The sequence below is a fragment of the Vanacampus margaritifer genome, chromosome 18 (genome assembly GCF_051991255.1).
Source record: "Vanacampus margaritifer isolate UIUO_Vmar chromosome 18, RoL_Vmar_1.0, whole genome shotgun sequence".
Classification (NCBI taxonomy): Eukaryota; Metazoa; Chordata; class Actinopteri; order Syngnathiformes; family Syngnathidae; genus Vanacampus; species Vanacampus margaritifer.
The window spans coordinates 7,677,843-7,694,664 of NC_135449.1; the positions used below are offsets into that span (position 1 = coordinate 7,677,843).

Sequence of the window (16,822 nt, forward strand, 5' to 3'; positions counted from 1 at the left end):
ATTTAGGAAACACTGCGACCTTGAACGAACCCTGACGTGAAATCAACATTTGCAAATGTTCACCCCTTTGTGGGACTACTGGCTTCAAGTTTCTTCGGACCATAACAAAATCTCCCAAGCATGTGGGAAAATATGTTGCGGTCTGATGAGTCCAAGGCTGAACTTTTACACCAGACTCAAGTCCACCTCTTAACACTACCGCTATCATGTCACAATTATAGACAGCAATATAAAAGCATGCAACTGTGCCATGTATATCATATTAAGTAGTTCAGCGCAGACCCAATATTTATATTTGACAAAATGTTCTAAAAAAAAAAATACATCAACATCAATTCATGAAAATCATATTAGAACGTAGATTATAAAGTGGCCCACTACTGGTGAAAAGGGATGTAGGGGGTTTTCAAAGAACATCAGGGGAATTTGGAAAGAACGGGTCATACAAGACTGGGTCGGATTGGTATGCACGCACACGCACACACACACATGAATTACAAGCATAAGGTTACAGATATTTTTAGGAATGGCTCGCTAAGAGTCAATAATGCAATTTCATCTGGAGCGCCGGCATGCGTGCAAGGGAGTTCTGGTCCTTCTCCGGTCCAACATGCCTGCGCCACACCCAATCGATGAGATCCACCCGGGAGGTCCGACGGCAAAGCCGTCAGCGGAGAGCAGAGCCAGACGGAGCCCCGGACCCGGTGTCGGAACGCTCGTTCTCGTGAGCGGTTGAGACCGAATCCAAGTTTGACACATTTCAAGTTAATGAGTGCACAATCCCCATTTAAAGTCATGTCCCCTCTGGTGCTGGATTACATCGCTCCTACGCCTTAACATGTGTTTCTCATTACAATTACAGCTTGAAAAACTTTTAAAAAAGTTGGTGTGAAAATATCGCTCTAATTGCGCGTCGCTTTCTTGTACAAACATTACCCGGGATTCTTTTTTCTCAGAATAACAGATTTGCATTTTTCGGTGACATTTTCACACACGCGCACAAAAAATAAAAGCTGTTGCGGAGGAAAAATGAGAACATATTAAAAGTACAAAAAGTCTTGATTTCTGGAAGAGCTCAATTCTACTCAAGAGTTTGAAAGTGTTTTAAAGTTAATGTTAGCCATTGAAGGATATTATAACATTTTAATACCTATTTTCATATATCGATTATTGTTACTGATCATGAACATTTTAATTCTTCATTTTAAGTTTGTCAAAGTGTCTTGTGTCCTGAGCAGGGCACATGATGTTGACCTCGTATGTTCTGGGTTAAAGCTGGGACCATATTATTTAGTCTAGAAAAGTTCCTTCTCATCACTTTGTACGAAAACATATTTTCGCCCTTGCTATACACTGATTGGTCCAGAATTTCTTGTTTTATTTTGTACACGTACATTGTGGTCTTGAACAGAACTTGCTTTGCTTTTCCATTAGTCACGGTCATTGGTGCTTTTGGGTCAAATGATAAAGTGAGATTTTGTTATGAAGAAGAATATGAAAAGTGCCTTGAAAATATACATATTTTGGCTAGAGACGAATACAGCTGCAGCTTCGCTAAGAGTTCTGTTGTTTGACATGCCCTTCAACTGTATAACACATTTGCTCATTCATGAAGGGAGAGATATTCTGCTTGGAGACTGAATTGTAATAAAAGGCTGGCCCTTCGAAAGAAGGGTGTGCATTGTTGATCAGAACTTGTCGGAGTTTGATTCAATGGTGCAACAGGAGATCTCCTCTAAGAATTATCCTGCGCAGGAAACTCTGTTCATTTCTCATCTCACCAGTTGGTTTATTGGACACGCAAAAAGTTATGGATTAACTACACCCCTCAGTTGGTGATTTTAATATACCTTCTTCAGTTGGTGACCCTCCGACGGCAGGGCGTTTGACGGTTGTTGCGTTCGCGGACGGTTTGAATTCCTGGCGCCATATTAATTGAGGTAAGTGGAGATCTTATCCACGTTTGAGGAATTCTTTCTGTCTAGGAGCGCTCCGGCCGCCATGCGTTCTTGTAAGATAGCCAAATCAAGGGTGAGATTTGTGTGAGCAGAGGTAGAAGTTTAAGTTGTTTGGTTGTATGGAGTCAATAATTGTGGAATTTCCTACGGTATTTTAAGTATACATATTTGTGGTGCACATTGAATTGAATAGCGATCGCTAGTAAGTCAGTCTGGGAAACATTTTGTCTTTACAAATTTGTTTTTACAGACGATAGATACGTAGATAATTGATTTGAAGTCTATGTATATGAGATAAGAGATATATGAAGTTGAGAGTAAGTCAGTCTGGGAAACATTTTGTCTTTACAAATTTGTTTTTACAGACGATAGATACGTAGATAATTGATTTGAAGTCTATGTATATGAGATAAGAGATATATGAAGTTGAGAGTAAGTCAGTCTGGGAAACATTTTGTCTTTACAAATTTGTTTTTACAGACGATAGATACGTAGATAATTGATTTGAAGTCTATGTATATGAGATAAGAGATATAAGATGAAGTTGAGAGTAAGTCAGTCTGGGAAACATTTTTGTCTTTACAATTTTGTTTTTACAGACGATAGATACGTAGATAATTGATTTGAAGTCTGTGTATATGAGAGTAAGTCAGCTGGAGAAGCATTATTCTTTTACCAGCGTTAGATGTGTGGGCATTGGTTTTACGTCCATACATATTTAAGTTGAGAGAAGTCGGCTCAAAAAGCATCTTTGTCTTGATCCCTGCCTGATGCGCGGGAGAGACAAACACTTTGTTTTTATGAGTAATAGATTCTTGGGTAATTAGATACAAAGATCCTTGAATAAGTGTTGCCGATTAAAGCTGCGGGAGGATCGACTGCTTCATTTTCTAGGGACAAAGGACTCAACTTATAGGAAGTCAGATTGACATAAAACGGATTTAGTACGCCGTTTTAAGATTAATCGATAGGTCTATGAATAATTGGATATTGACATTTTTAGACAAGATATAAGAGATAAGATGTATTGACTCAACTCGTGGAAGTCGGGCTGACTAAAGCATATTTGATACGACGCTTTAGATCAAGCCAATAGGTCTATTGAATATTCGTGATTAAAATTCAAAGACAAAGAAACTGTTGAAGCTGGGGTAGCGCAGTTGACATCCGGATATTTATGTGTTGATATGTCGTACAAAACGACATGTCTTGTCTGTCCGTTGTGTGTATGCCGTCTGATCGGTGAAGAAACTCTAACGTTACGGTAAAATCTTAAAGGGACCGCGACGAGAACAGTTGATTAATTCTGTTATAAGTGAGACGTCACTTCATTTAAATATTAATACAACTGAACTATGATAATCTACAATATAATATAATACAAATCAATAAGCTATAAAATACCTGAGTTAATAATTAAGACGAAACATGGACACTCTATTTGAACTCAAAACACAGTGGTTTGACCCGAATGGGATTCCGTTGAGTTTAGATGGGATGACGCTGGATAAACAAATTGGAAACGCATGCGCTGTGGCTATAGGGATTTTACCTACAAAGGCTAAACGAGAAACAAAAAAAGAACTTTGCGACTGGATGCAAGACGGCTGTAGAAAAGGTTATTTTCCGTCATTACAATCTGCAGTGTGTCTAATCTCTTTGATGAAGAACGTTGAACTTGCATGTGTGAAAAAACGTCACGAACTAGATGAGCTGGTGCAACACACATCTGTAATTTCTTCGAGTGGAAGAAAAGCCAGAAATGATCGAAAGCTTGTTGACAAAATAATGAATAATGCTAGAATACTAGCTTTAGGTATTTTTGTGAAGTTATAACCATTTATATAACTAAATAATGATATAAGACTAAATGATTTGACCTGATATGACTTCCGCTAGTCGGAATTAAAGCTTCCGGATTAATCATACCGTTTAAATAATGACTTAAAATGTAATTAATATTGAACGACGGGACTTGATTATATTGTGAAAAAGGTTAGTTTATTCTAATAAGATATGGCATTTGTTCGATGGTTTTAATGACTGCAATTTAACTTTGAATGTGCGTACACGGCGACCGCCTGTTAATAATGTTATGAGTGTATGTAATTTTATATAGAGGAGAGTCCCGGACGTATCTTTAAGAAAAGTGTATTGAAAAAATGATTAATACTGAAATGTTGCTTTGCAAATAAAATAACTGTATAATACAAATTTATGTAATAAAACAAATTAAGCCGATTAATAAGCGCTAAACGGGATAAATTAATTAGACGGTAAAATTACTAATAAAACTTCTAACGCTAAAACCCGCAATTGTCTGCGTTAAATAATTGAACGACATTATATAAATTGTTGCCGTAACTGATTTTATAAGCCCCTTACATAAATTTCTTAAGCACTAATGTTGAATACTTAAACTGGCTTCAAGAGTGCAAATACGTCATATTTAAAAATTATGTTTGCTATAAAACGAACGAATATTAATACACAAATAACATAGAGAGGTATAGTTTTAAGATATTATAAAATTTAGATGCATGTCTTATGCTTGTAGAGCATGGGTGGCTTTGACTGATTGTAGTTGCTATGACTCATTCCCTTTCTCGGGTTAAAAAATGCCAACAGCCATCAATCTTTGTAATGAGGTCAAATAAAATGTTTTTATAAAAGGTAATGTTAATTGTGTGATTGTTTTAGATTAAATAGTTTAGTCTCTACTCTTATTTTAATAATAATAATAATAATAACTAAAAACAAATAACTTGGATGGCAATTAATGTGGAATAATTCTTATATAGATGATTGTTTTTTCCCTTATGATTTTGTTTGTGCGCGAGAACATTGTTTAATAAATTTTAAATATCTTTTCAGAATCAGGAGACACACCCATTAAGGACAATTGGGGTCGCACCAAAGTGCCATGTTCCGGTCCTGGGGATGAAGTAATGTGTTAATTATAATTTAAAAGGAGTTTTTTATTTATTTTTTCTCCGACGTTTATAAATAGAAAGTAATTTTAATCGCTCCTGAATATATTTAACCTTTGAATTCGACATTTGAAGTCTCATTACAAACAGACTGGGGAAGCTATCTGGAAGAAACACATTTTTGACATAATTTGAGGTGCTATGTAATTAAAAATCATTCCTGCTTTGACGTTTGACCAAAGGCTGACTTTACGGGCTGCGGCCTCCATTGAGAAAACATTAATTGAAAACTACACACTTATTAATTAACTATATTTGTAAATTATTAGAGTATATCTGTCCTATTTTATCCTAAGTATTATTTATGAAGGTATGCAAAACATATTAAATTAAATATTGTAAACCATAACAAATATTGACATATAATTAGCAATTATTTAAAATTGTAAACTTTCATTGTTTTAATTATTATTTTTTATTATTTTTATTTTTATTTAATTTTTTTAATAAAGGAAGTTTTTGGTTTTAATATTTACTGACATGTTATAACCTAAATACTGTTGGGGCAGATTTTAATGTTTTCAGTCGAGTGAGGATTATTGGTCAAGGGTCATTATTTCGGAACAAAGTCAACTGGCGGGACACAGACCTCTTTAAAAACCCCCACCCACAAAGAAACTGCAACTGCCACCACCATCAGAGGGGCGTGATGCAGCCATCATCACAAAACATCCTGCCAATACCTGATGGAGAGGGGAGGTTCCTGGCGCCACCTGTTGCAACAATGACTGTGCCATCATATACAAATGTGATAAAAGAAAAACTGCTCCACTGCCCAATGCACACAATGCTCCGCACGAACTGTCCTATGAAAAACTGCTCCATATGCTCTGCACAAGCGTCCTTAAAGCATTCCTGCGTCCAGAACTGTCCACTACGATGGTGACTCAACCCCACAAACAATGCTTTCCTTGAATTAGTGATACCAGGCCATATGATGTGATACTGACTGTTTACACTGCACTCTATTTTTGACAGATATAAGGTGATAACATCTACAGTAAAACATTTCGTAAATATAATGAACTGATTGACAACACTATATACACACAGATTTATTACATTTTAAAAACGTTTGATGTCTATTTTGATTTGATCTGATTTGTTTATCTCTGTCTATTTTGAAACAGTCAGCTTTTTGGACAAACATCAAAAAGGGGGACTAGCAAGCTTAATGGTAACATTAAAACTAAGGGCAACTTTATGTATTAATAATAATTGATGAATTGGCTGAAAACTGAGATTCTTTGTAAAATTCATTGGCATAAGCTACAATATTTTTATAGTACAAAAGATAATACAGGTAAATTTCGTCTGGTTTCAGAAATTGAAACAGCTAATATGAATACAGATAAGATACAATTTATTTCAATCTTAATTATTATATTTTACTTTTTTAAGTTTGGTCTTCTAGTGTTTTCCCGAATTCTCTTTTGAAATTTAAATAGTTGCTTGGGACGCATTGTCGAATTTGCTGGTTAAATGTAAAATTTTCCCCTCTTTCTAAACAAAAAGCAAGCAAAATTTATTTACTGCAAAACTTTATATATTAGTCTGAAAGAGTCTCTAAAGCGATTTTTTTTTTTTTTTTTCAGATGGGGGAATTATTGGTTGGTCTGGGTATATCGTCGCGAAGGACACAAACAGTCCATGTTAAATAAATAAATTTAAAATTAAAAGTTAGTCTTAATGCGATAATTATAGATAGTCCGTGAGAATGAATTTTACAGGAGGACAATTGGGGATTTCCTTGACCATGGAGAAGGAGTAAGTTTTGGCAGGGACGGCGAAAATAAGGTGAATATGTTCCATTTCTATTTCTATTTTTCCCTTGGGGCCCTGGGGTTAGATGTTATTTTTTGATTTTATTTGTTGACGAAAGTTGCATTTATTTAATGGCTGGAAGCACATCCATGCTATATCTATAACAATAAATATTATAAAACATTCCAATAATTATTACATTCTGTAAACAAAATTGGCCTCGTCAGATTTGAACTGGCTAAAGATTTTCATTTTTTGCATTTAAGAATGTGCTCAGGTCATTAAAGTCAGCCAAAGGCTGGATCCTAATTTAATGTCACAACAAACAGAATTTTTTCCCACAGGAGAGGCCTACAGAACTTTACTAACATTTACTAACCCCTAACTAATAACACTACCAAAATGCTCTTTCAAAAAGAAGGGATGTGAATAAATGTTTATTAGTGACTAAATGAAAATATTTTGCACCCAGATAAGGTGATGAAAAGGTCAATCTAGTCCAGTCCACGGGGCACCTGGTTCCACATCTTGCCTATTAGACCAGCCGGAGGTCCGCCTTCTACTCAACCCCCACCTTCAGGAGCCAGCCACCACCGGGAATCAACAGAGAGACCAGCCAGCTGCTCCAGTGACCAGACGTGCCAGCCGAGAGGCCATTCAACTGCTTCCAGTGTCAGCTAACGAGCTGAGGAATTACTACATGAAGATTGAGTTTCGCTGAGGACGTCTTTCGAATGGAAACAGGAGGAATGTGTCCCTTTTTCCAGGGCATTCCACAAAGAATGAGTCACAACTTGGGAAGATAAAATCCCGGTGACCGATTTTTGCACCCCTGGCAGTTGGAGAGAGGCAGAAGGACCCTCTTCACAAAAAGGCTCTGTTCAACCTTCTGCTGATGCTGCTCAAGGAACCTGAGTGCACCATCCACACAAGAAAATAAAGAAAGTGACGACTGTTTAAAAAAAAAAAAAAGAAAAAATCACAAGATGGCTGCTTCGAAGAGACAATGCGTCTTCAATTGCGTCTGCATTACGACACTCTTTCTTATACTGACTGTTATGCCAATTTTGTGTTTTTGGGATCCCCTAACCACATCTGTAAACGCAACCACAAAAATTCGGGCTAAGCGAGACATGAACTCTCCACACATTCCCTGGGTTATATCCAAAACGTATGATGACTCAGTCACGGTGACAGTTGCCCCAAACACAAACACCTCTGTCAAAATTCCCATTACGTCATTAAAGGGATTTAGAGGATGGGAAGAGACAAGGGGAGGAATATGGGTGAAATATTGGTGGTATTTGACAGGAAATGTTGCGCAACTAGATTGGGGTACTTTTATAACCACCCAAAGTGGACAATATTGGCCACCGGGAAAAAGCAAGGAGGCTGTTTTCTTTTCTAAAAGGACAACACTGCGTAAAATGGGAGGTCAACTAGAATTAACCTTTTCCATTCCCGACGGGAATATACGACCAGCTAATGTAACTCTGTACAACACCTCCTGTTTTGGATTACTGTTATGGGCATGGTCCCACGGCGTTGACCCACGTTTTCCTATTCTAATCTGTGTAAATAAGACTATGAGTAAGCTAGACCAACCAAAAATGACTAAATACTCAATGGAGAATGGGGTAAAAGCTGTAAGTGTACCGATTGATGGTGTAATTGAATGGTTTAGGGTTACTACAGGAGTGTCCAAAAGCAGCAACAATTGGCTATTGCTAGCACACGAGGCAGCACACGCCTCTGGTAAGGAGTGTGTAGTATGTGTGGGACCACGACCTTTATTGAGAGTAATCCCGGCTAAAATCGAGGAACAATGTATAATGGAAATTATGAATAAAACTGCCCCAAATGCCAAATGCTCTCAATGGGATAAGATATATCCACTAGTGAATTTGCAGACAACTAAACCAATATTTTCAAAGGAAATTGCAGATGGTAATTTTTCATGTATTAAAATGACAGGTACCGGAGAACAATTGGGAGAACTAGATCACATTTCACACTGCACTACAATAATAAATGTGGGTCAAAAATTCAAGCCGCAATCAAGGGCTGACATTTGGTGGTGGTGTGGGCATAATCAGATATTTGACAAGTTGCCTTGGGATGGCAAAGGATATTGTGCTCTCATCACCCTTCTTCTGCCAGTACAACTTTTTCCCACCTCGGTTGATAACCTTTTACAAATGATTGACACTTGGGAACCACAATCTTCTCCTCCTTTCCATAGAATTAAACGATCTTCTTGGCAACAGGAAAATGTCCCCACCTACATTGATGCGATTGGAGTGCCGAGAGGTGTGCCAAATGAATACAAATTGACTAATCAAATAACTTCAGGATTTGAATCCCTAATTTGTTGGTGGTGTACCATTAACAAAAATGTAGACAGAATTAATTATGTGCATTACAATGTACAAAGACTAGGAAATTGGACTCAATCTGGATTTGAAGCTGTACATGGCCAATTGGCTGCCACATCTTTGATGGCTTTTCAGAACCGAATTGCACTTGATATGCTATTGGCAGAAAAAGGGGGAGTTTGCTCAATGTTCGCAGATCAATGTTGTACCTTCATTCCTAATAATACCGCACCGGATGGTACTTTAACTATGGCAATTAAGGGACTCCGGACACTTAATAGAAAGATGAATGAACACTCGGGTATAGACACTTCGCTATGGGATAATTGGATGACTGTATTTGGCCGCTACAAAACCTTAATTTCCACAATTTTGATATCAATTGCTGTATTTACGGCTCTAATAACAATATGCGGATGTTGTTGTATACCCTGTATTCGTTCCCTTTGCGAGAAAATTATTTCTGCCGCAATTGAAAAACAGGACGTACGAAATAAGTCTTCTTACATGATGATGGAGTCTGTTACTTCCTCAGCCCGGCCTGCTGCAACATCCGATGTAGATCCCGCTGGAATCTTTGTGTAAAATGTTTAAATATTTAGTTATTGGGCTTAGTGTTTACGTAAGCCCAAAAGGGGGACTGAAGGATATTATAACATTTTAATACCTATTTTCATATATCGATTATTGTTACTGATCATGAACATTTTAATTCTTCATTTTAAGTTTGTCAAAGTGTCTTGTGTCCTGAGCAGGGCACATGATGTTGACCTCGTATGTTCTGGGTTAAAGCTGGGACCATATTATTTAGTCTAGAAAAGTTCCTTCTCATCACTTTGTACGAAAACATATTTTCGCCCTTGCTATACACTGATTGGTCCAGAATTTCTTGTTTTATTTTGTACACGTACATTGTGGTCTTGAACAGAACTTGCTTTGCTTTTCCATTAGTCACGGTCATTGGTGCTTTTGGGTCAAATGATAAAGTGAGATTTTGTTATGAAGAAGAATATGAAAAGTGCCTTGAAAATATACATATTTTGGCTAGAGACGAATACAGCTGCAGCTTCGCTAAGAGTTCTGTTGTTTGACATGCCCTTCAACTGTATAACACATTTGCTCATTCATGAAGGGAGAGATATTCTGCTTGGAGACTGAATTGTAATAAAAGGCTGGCCCTTCGAAAGAAGGGTGTGCATTGTTGATCAGAACTTGTCGGAGTTTGATTCAATGGTGCAACAGGAGATCTCCTCTAAGAATTATCCTGCGCAGGAAACTCTGTTCATTTCTCATCTCACCAGTTGGTTTATTGGACACGCAAAAAGTTATGGATTAACTACACCCCTCAGTTGGTGATTTTAATATACCTTCTTCACCATTTACATATACAGCGGATTTAAAAAAAAATTAAAAAAAAAAAAAAGTCTACACACCCCTATTCAAATGCCAGGTTTTTGTGATTAAAAAAAATGAACTCATTTCCCACCATTGGGAGCTCAAGTGAAACAAAAATCTTTTGAAAAGGGGAAGCAAGAAAAATTTAATAAACATATTAAATACATATTGTTGCACAAATGTGCACACCCTTCTCAATGAATCAATGGAAATCAGCACACACCTGTCACCATTTAAAGTAACTTGCGAATAACCCTAAATACATTTCAGATGTTCTAGTAGGCCTTTCCTGATTTTTTTATTTTATTTTTTAAATAATTGGGTTATTTTGTACAAAACGACAATTTTTTTTTATTGTTTTGAGTTATTCATTTGAGCAAATTTTTTTAGATGAAATGAATAGCGCAAAATGTTGAATCAAATGAATAACCCACACACAAACCAATTTTGGGGGTTTGTAGTTTTTTGGGGTGGGTTCATTTGACCCAACAACTTTTTGGTCTAAATGAATAACCCAAAAAGTTGGCTTAGTTGCTGTTTGACCCAATTTTATACTTGTTTACTTTATTTAAAATAAAAAAAGTAAAAAACGTTTTTAGAGCATTCCTTTGCTGATATCTGGGCCAAAGAAGCTTGCTGGACTTTTTGTTAAAAAAAAAAAAAGGTGTTGTTTTAAGTTATTCATTAGAGCCAACTTTTTGGATGAAATGAATAACCCGAAAACCAAAAAGTTGGGTTGGTCCCTTTTTGACCCATATTTGGCTTATTTTTGACCCAACTATTTTTTTAGAGTCACGCATCACTGTAGTGTAGTTCTGGTTTCTTTTGATGATGGACAGTGCTGTTATATGCCACATTTTTTTAATTTGGGAAATTTTGTTAATGTTCAAATAATGGAAAAAAAGCTTTATTTATTTTTACAGTATCACAACAATCTGACATTTGAACAGGGGTGTGTAGACTTTTTTTTTTTTTTTAATCCACTGTACACTGTATGGGTAATGTTTGGGAATTAAGAAGAGAAATTGAAGAAAATATGGAATAGTCTATTTTTATTTTCCACTATTCTGGGAATATGACAACCAAGGAGACCACAAAATTTCCCCTCAATTGCTTGAAGACTGTAATTAATCAACTATCAGTTTTCCAGAAAAACAACAGAAAATTGTGCAACTAATCGATTATTAAACCTCTCCCTAGCACTAGTTCATCCCAAAAATTGTCTGAAAATGTCTTGGTTAGTTGCAGAATTAACTTTCAGAGTGAAATCATTTTTTTCTAGCCTGCCTAGCGATTGATTAACAAGGACCTGTGTCTCAATACTTTTGTCATTTGAATCGAATTTTGCTTCTCTGGTGAAAAGAAAACACACCTACGCTGCACAGCAGTGAGGAAGCCGACCCCCCCCCCCCCACCCCCATTCAAGCAAGGAGACAAGTGTGCCAGGCAACATCCACTCTGCTTAAGTGTCCTTGGGCAAGACGTCCTGCCACGTCTGCAAAGGTCAATTACCCAGCGGGGCGGGGGAGGGGAAGGGGGGGGGGAATCAAATATGCATTATGATTATCACAGAATACTACTTATAAGCCATCCAGGCCACTTCCACCAATCCGACACCCCCCAGTCACAGCGCAATATCACTGAATCAGGATGTGTGTGTTTGCATGCAAGTGAGTGTGTGCGTGTGTGTGTGCGTGTGTGTGTCTACACGTGACTGTGTATGCTTAACCACACCGCTCCGTATCAACCTCCACCATCGTGAGTTGAGGGGTTGTGGTTCCTAGAGAAGCACTTTACTTAAATTAGACTCTCAACGGCTCGACGCGCAGGTGTCAGCCTCAGCGTGCGCGTGTGCGCGCGCGCGCGCGTGTGTCGGTGTGCGCGAGGAGACTAAACAAGACAGAGAGGATCGGCAGACAGCGAGTGCAACAAGGGAGCGAGCAGAGGGAAGAGGATTGGAGGCTGTGATGAAAAGAGAGAGAGAGAGAGAGAGATGAGAATAACCTAGTGTGACCTTATTTCTGCGCGGATTTCCCTCCTCTTCTCATATTCCTTCATTTCAGGCTTATTTACACAGGAATCAAAAAGATTATTGGAGAGAGTCATCCAGATGAAATTAAAGATGAAGTGAAGAATAAGGGGATAGCGGGGGAAAAAAAACACAAATGAATTTCGAATTATAGCAATTTAATAGTAAATCGCTATTTTTTAAAACATGTCTAGCCATATGTAGAAATTATATTCATCCAGAATGTATAGACCAATGTCTTTTTCAAGGCCGATACTGATTGTTTGCTGTGAAATAATCGATACTTGGAGCTGATATGAATTTTGCAGCAAAAAGAAACTTAATTATTTAAGTATGATTTATTGAACAGCTTTTGAAATTTGCAACATCTTTTTTTTTTGGAAATCTTTCTACCAGGGATGTCCAAACTTTTTCATACAACCAATTATAAAACAGTTAAATAATTAATGTAATATGTTCACAATTCAGACATTGACACAAAGCAGAAGGCAGCAGAAATTCTTTTCACTTCTAAAAATTAATTAGCCATTATTCACCACAGTGTTATGAAGATAAATGTTCCCATTTTACTAAATGTTTATCTTTTTATACCTTGAAAACTCTATAGAATATAGATTGAATTCATTAGTAGTCGTGGTAGTCCCCATCAACTGTACAAATATAGTTTTGAGTATATGCCATGGGCCACTGAAAAATGTTTGGCGGGCCGCAAATGGCCCCCGGGCCATAGTTTGGACACCTTGTTTTAGACAATAGACATATTAGTTTTCAAATTCTAAAAAAAAAAGAAAAAGAAAAAGTGCAAGAAGCTTCCTAAAGTTTTCTACAATAAATAAAGGTTTGCACAATTTCTGTGTTACTCAAATTTTTATTGTTTCACTTTAAGTTGAAACAAAAGCAAAAAGTGCCGGGAGCGAGACTCGTAGAATGTTAACTGAAAAAACAAAGAATAATAATTCTGTGAGGTTTACCCAATTTTAAGATGAACTACTATCGGCCGGCAGTTGTTTTTAAAAGATCAATAAGCAAACAATAATAATAATAATAACAACAAATATTTTATAGTAATTAAAATACAAATAATTTAGTGATTGCATTTTAAGGCAAAAAATGTAGCTTAGAAATATTTCACTTCTAAAGATACCTTAAGCTAACAATAGCACAAATCTGTCAAAGCACAAATCAACTTCAGCCACACAGTTTTAGGCACACTGGAACACTCAAACCACCATACTGCTTTTACAAAAAATAAAAAAAAATAAAAATACTGCTCCGTGATGACAGGCAGCATTTAATTGAATAATGCTACATTGTGTTTTGAACATTTTGCAGCACAGCCAAAAAGCAAACTTCCTTCCAGAGTTCCTTTACTCTTTAACAATTCACCGATTCATCAAGTTATCGCCTTACAGATAAGGAAAAACACAAATTATTTTGAAAAAAACATGTCAGTACTTTTTTTTTTTTTTAGTGCCGCCTTTTCAAAAACACTTTTTGTCACGTATGCAAATTCTAAGTAATGTGCTTCATATATTTCTCCCTATCCATACTGTGATAATGGGCCCTTCTATACACTGCAAGCCATTAAGCCAGAACTTCACTTCCTCACTAAGAGTGCCTATTAAACAGATTTAACGTCAGCGTCACAAAATTTTCCCCGTTAAAAGAATCATGTAAACTTCCCTACATTTTAGCGCAGATCAGCAAATCGGATCGTCTGCTTGTGAAATACGGTCCCGCTTGCCACACTTCTTCACTGTATGACCTTATTTTTGGAATAAATCAAGCTCAACTTTTAGTTGGCTTAGCAAATAAAGCGAAGAGGATAAAAGATGATTTTTATCAATCAAGTCGACTTTTTTTTTTTTTCCCAACCACAAACACACACGCACACACATACAGTAAATCATGTGCATATATGGGCAAAATCAGACTCCATATATGCTTCCAAACATTACAAAAAGCGCAGATCAAAACAACTGCGAGATACAGTGGGCGGTTATTAAAAAGACAAGAAGAAGAAGTCGAGACACTTTAGCGGCAATCAAAGACGAGAGAGGAAAAAGGGAGGAAGGCTGCGAGACGCATGCACGGCAAGAGGAGAGTTTCGCTTTTAATCAGGCCCCGGATCCGAAATTTAGACAGGCGCACGTAGAGGCACAAGAAACCCCGGTGGGATTAGGACCTCCACTATGTGTGTGCGTGAATGCGTGTGTGTGTGTGTGTCCCGCGAGACTGATTAGCCATGAATGACTGATGACGGATCTTTGTTGTTGTTGATCTTTTTTTTTTTTTCCCCTCCTAGCTAGAGCATAGGAGGGGACACACACACAGACACACAAATACACACATGCACACACACTATGTATATTCAACAAAGGCTCCTGAATATACTTAATGCTTTCATGTGTGTCACTGTGTAACGATCCATGCTGTTCCACACAGCTGCTTCTCTCTATTTCAGACTCCCCAACACTGATACACACGCACACACATCGCCACGTATTACCTATTTAATATCTACCTGTCTGTCACACCAATCTGTTCCGTCTGCACGACAGCGAAGGAACCTCCAGCATCGGGGAGGCTTTTTAATCCTCACCTCCAGATGAACCCCCCCCCACCCCACCACCACCCCCCTCCATCCATCTGAGCCACTGACAGCAAAACAAACTGGACATAGACCCGCCTGAATGGAAGCCATTATAATATGAATGGGGCAAACAGCTGAAATGAATGAAGGAGAGAAGCGGAACACAAGAAAAGCATCAAACGAGGCCACTCCAGTGTCCGTGAGTCAGGCCCTAAACGTGACCCCGAGACAGGATAAAAAGCCGGCTCGTCTCAGGTGTCGTCCGGTTGAGATAAGGTGATCGCTTTGTGCTGTGAGTGTGTGTGCTTTTCAAGACGGAGGTGCGTGAGGCGAGGAGGCGGTGACATCATAGCTCAATGTGCGCTCCCCCCCCCCGCGTAAAGTAATGTCGTCTCTCGGTCACATAGCATAAGCAGGGGGATTGCCTTGACCCCTGTGACAAAGACAAGAGCCCATAAAATGGCAGTGACTGCAAACGCACGCACGTCTTTTCACTGATTGCGGCACTTTCATATCAGAAAGAGCAGCCACATAAAAAGACAACACATTTTGTATTGCATTCCGAACTCATAACGCAATAAAGGTGAAGGTGTCATCGGGAAAGTGTTTAAAATAAATATTGCTTTATAAAATAGGCATATCTGACACTGTGTTAATTTATTGCACTTTGGTGTCTGTGGAAAAGGATTTAACAACATACAGACATTATTATACGTTACCACAAGACATCAAAAATGCTGACCGATGGCTGAAACTAAAACAGGCTTGCGATTATGCATTTTAAAATACTATTGTGAGCATGAACGGTGTTTTAACATATCGCTGGACTATCAACTATTGTTTGACTATTGGGTCAAAATAATCCAAAATGGATCAAAAAAGGGACCAAGCCACCTTTTTGGGTTATTCAATCAACCCAAAAAGTTGGGTCAAACAAATAACCCACAAATTGGGTTCCTTTGTGGTTTATACATTTAATTTTACCCAACGTTTTGGGTTTGATAACAGAAAAAGTTGGGTCGGTTCATTTTTTACTAAATTCATTTGGGTAATTCAATTGACCCAAAAATTTGGGTCAAAAGACTAACCCATAAAACAACCCAGCAAATAAGGTTGTTTCATTTAATTTGACTCAATGTTTTGGGTTTAATAACTCAAAAAGTAGGGTCGGTTAATTTTTTTTGCGAAATTCAGTTGGGTCAAATTAATAGCCCCCCCCCCCCCCTCCACACACACACACAAAGTGAGTTGCTTTGTGGTTTATTAATTAAATTTTACCCAACGTTTTGGGTTAAATAACTCAAAAGGTTGGGTTGGTTCATTTTTTATTTTTGCTAAATTCAGTTGGGTTATTCAATTAACCCTAAATGTCGGATGAAACAACTAACCCACAAAACAACCCAACAAATTGTGTTCTTTAATTTAATTTGACCCAGCGTTTTGGATTAAATAACTCAAAAAGTTGGGTTGGTTCATTTTTAAGAAAATTCAATTGGGTTATTCAATTAACCCTAAATGTCGGATCAAACAACTAACCCACAAAACAGCCCAACAAATTGTGTTCTTTAATTTAATTTGACCCAACGTTTTGGATTAAATAACTCAAAAAGTTGGGTTGGTTCATTTTTAACCAAATTCAATTGGGTTATTCAATTAACCCAAACTGTTGTGTCAAACAAATAACCCACAATACAACCCACAAAAAAAAGATTTCTTAA

The 16,822-nt window shown here is 37.5% G+C and overlaps 1 protein-coding gene and 1 long non-coding RNA gene across 4 annotated transcripts in view; one reads left to right on the forward strand and one right to left on the reverse strand.

Moving 5' to 3' along the window:
* bahcc1b (BAH domain and coiled-coil containing 1b) overlaps window positions 1-16,822 on the reverse strand; it is a 73,568-nt gene that overhangs the window by 45,936 nt on the left and 10,810 nt on the right. The window lies entirely within an intron of this gene.
* On the forward strand, window positions 1,124-10,298 carry LOC144038215 (uncharacterized). The gene is made up of 2 exons (XR_013289180.1): window positions 1,124-6,745; window positions 7,185-10,298. It is a non-coding gene; the product is annotated as an uncharacterized LOC144038215 (long non-coding RNA).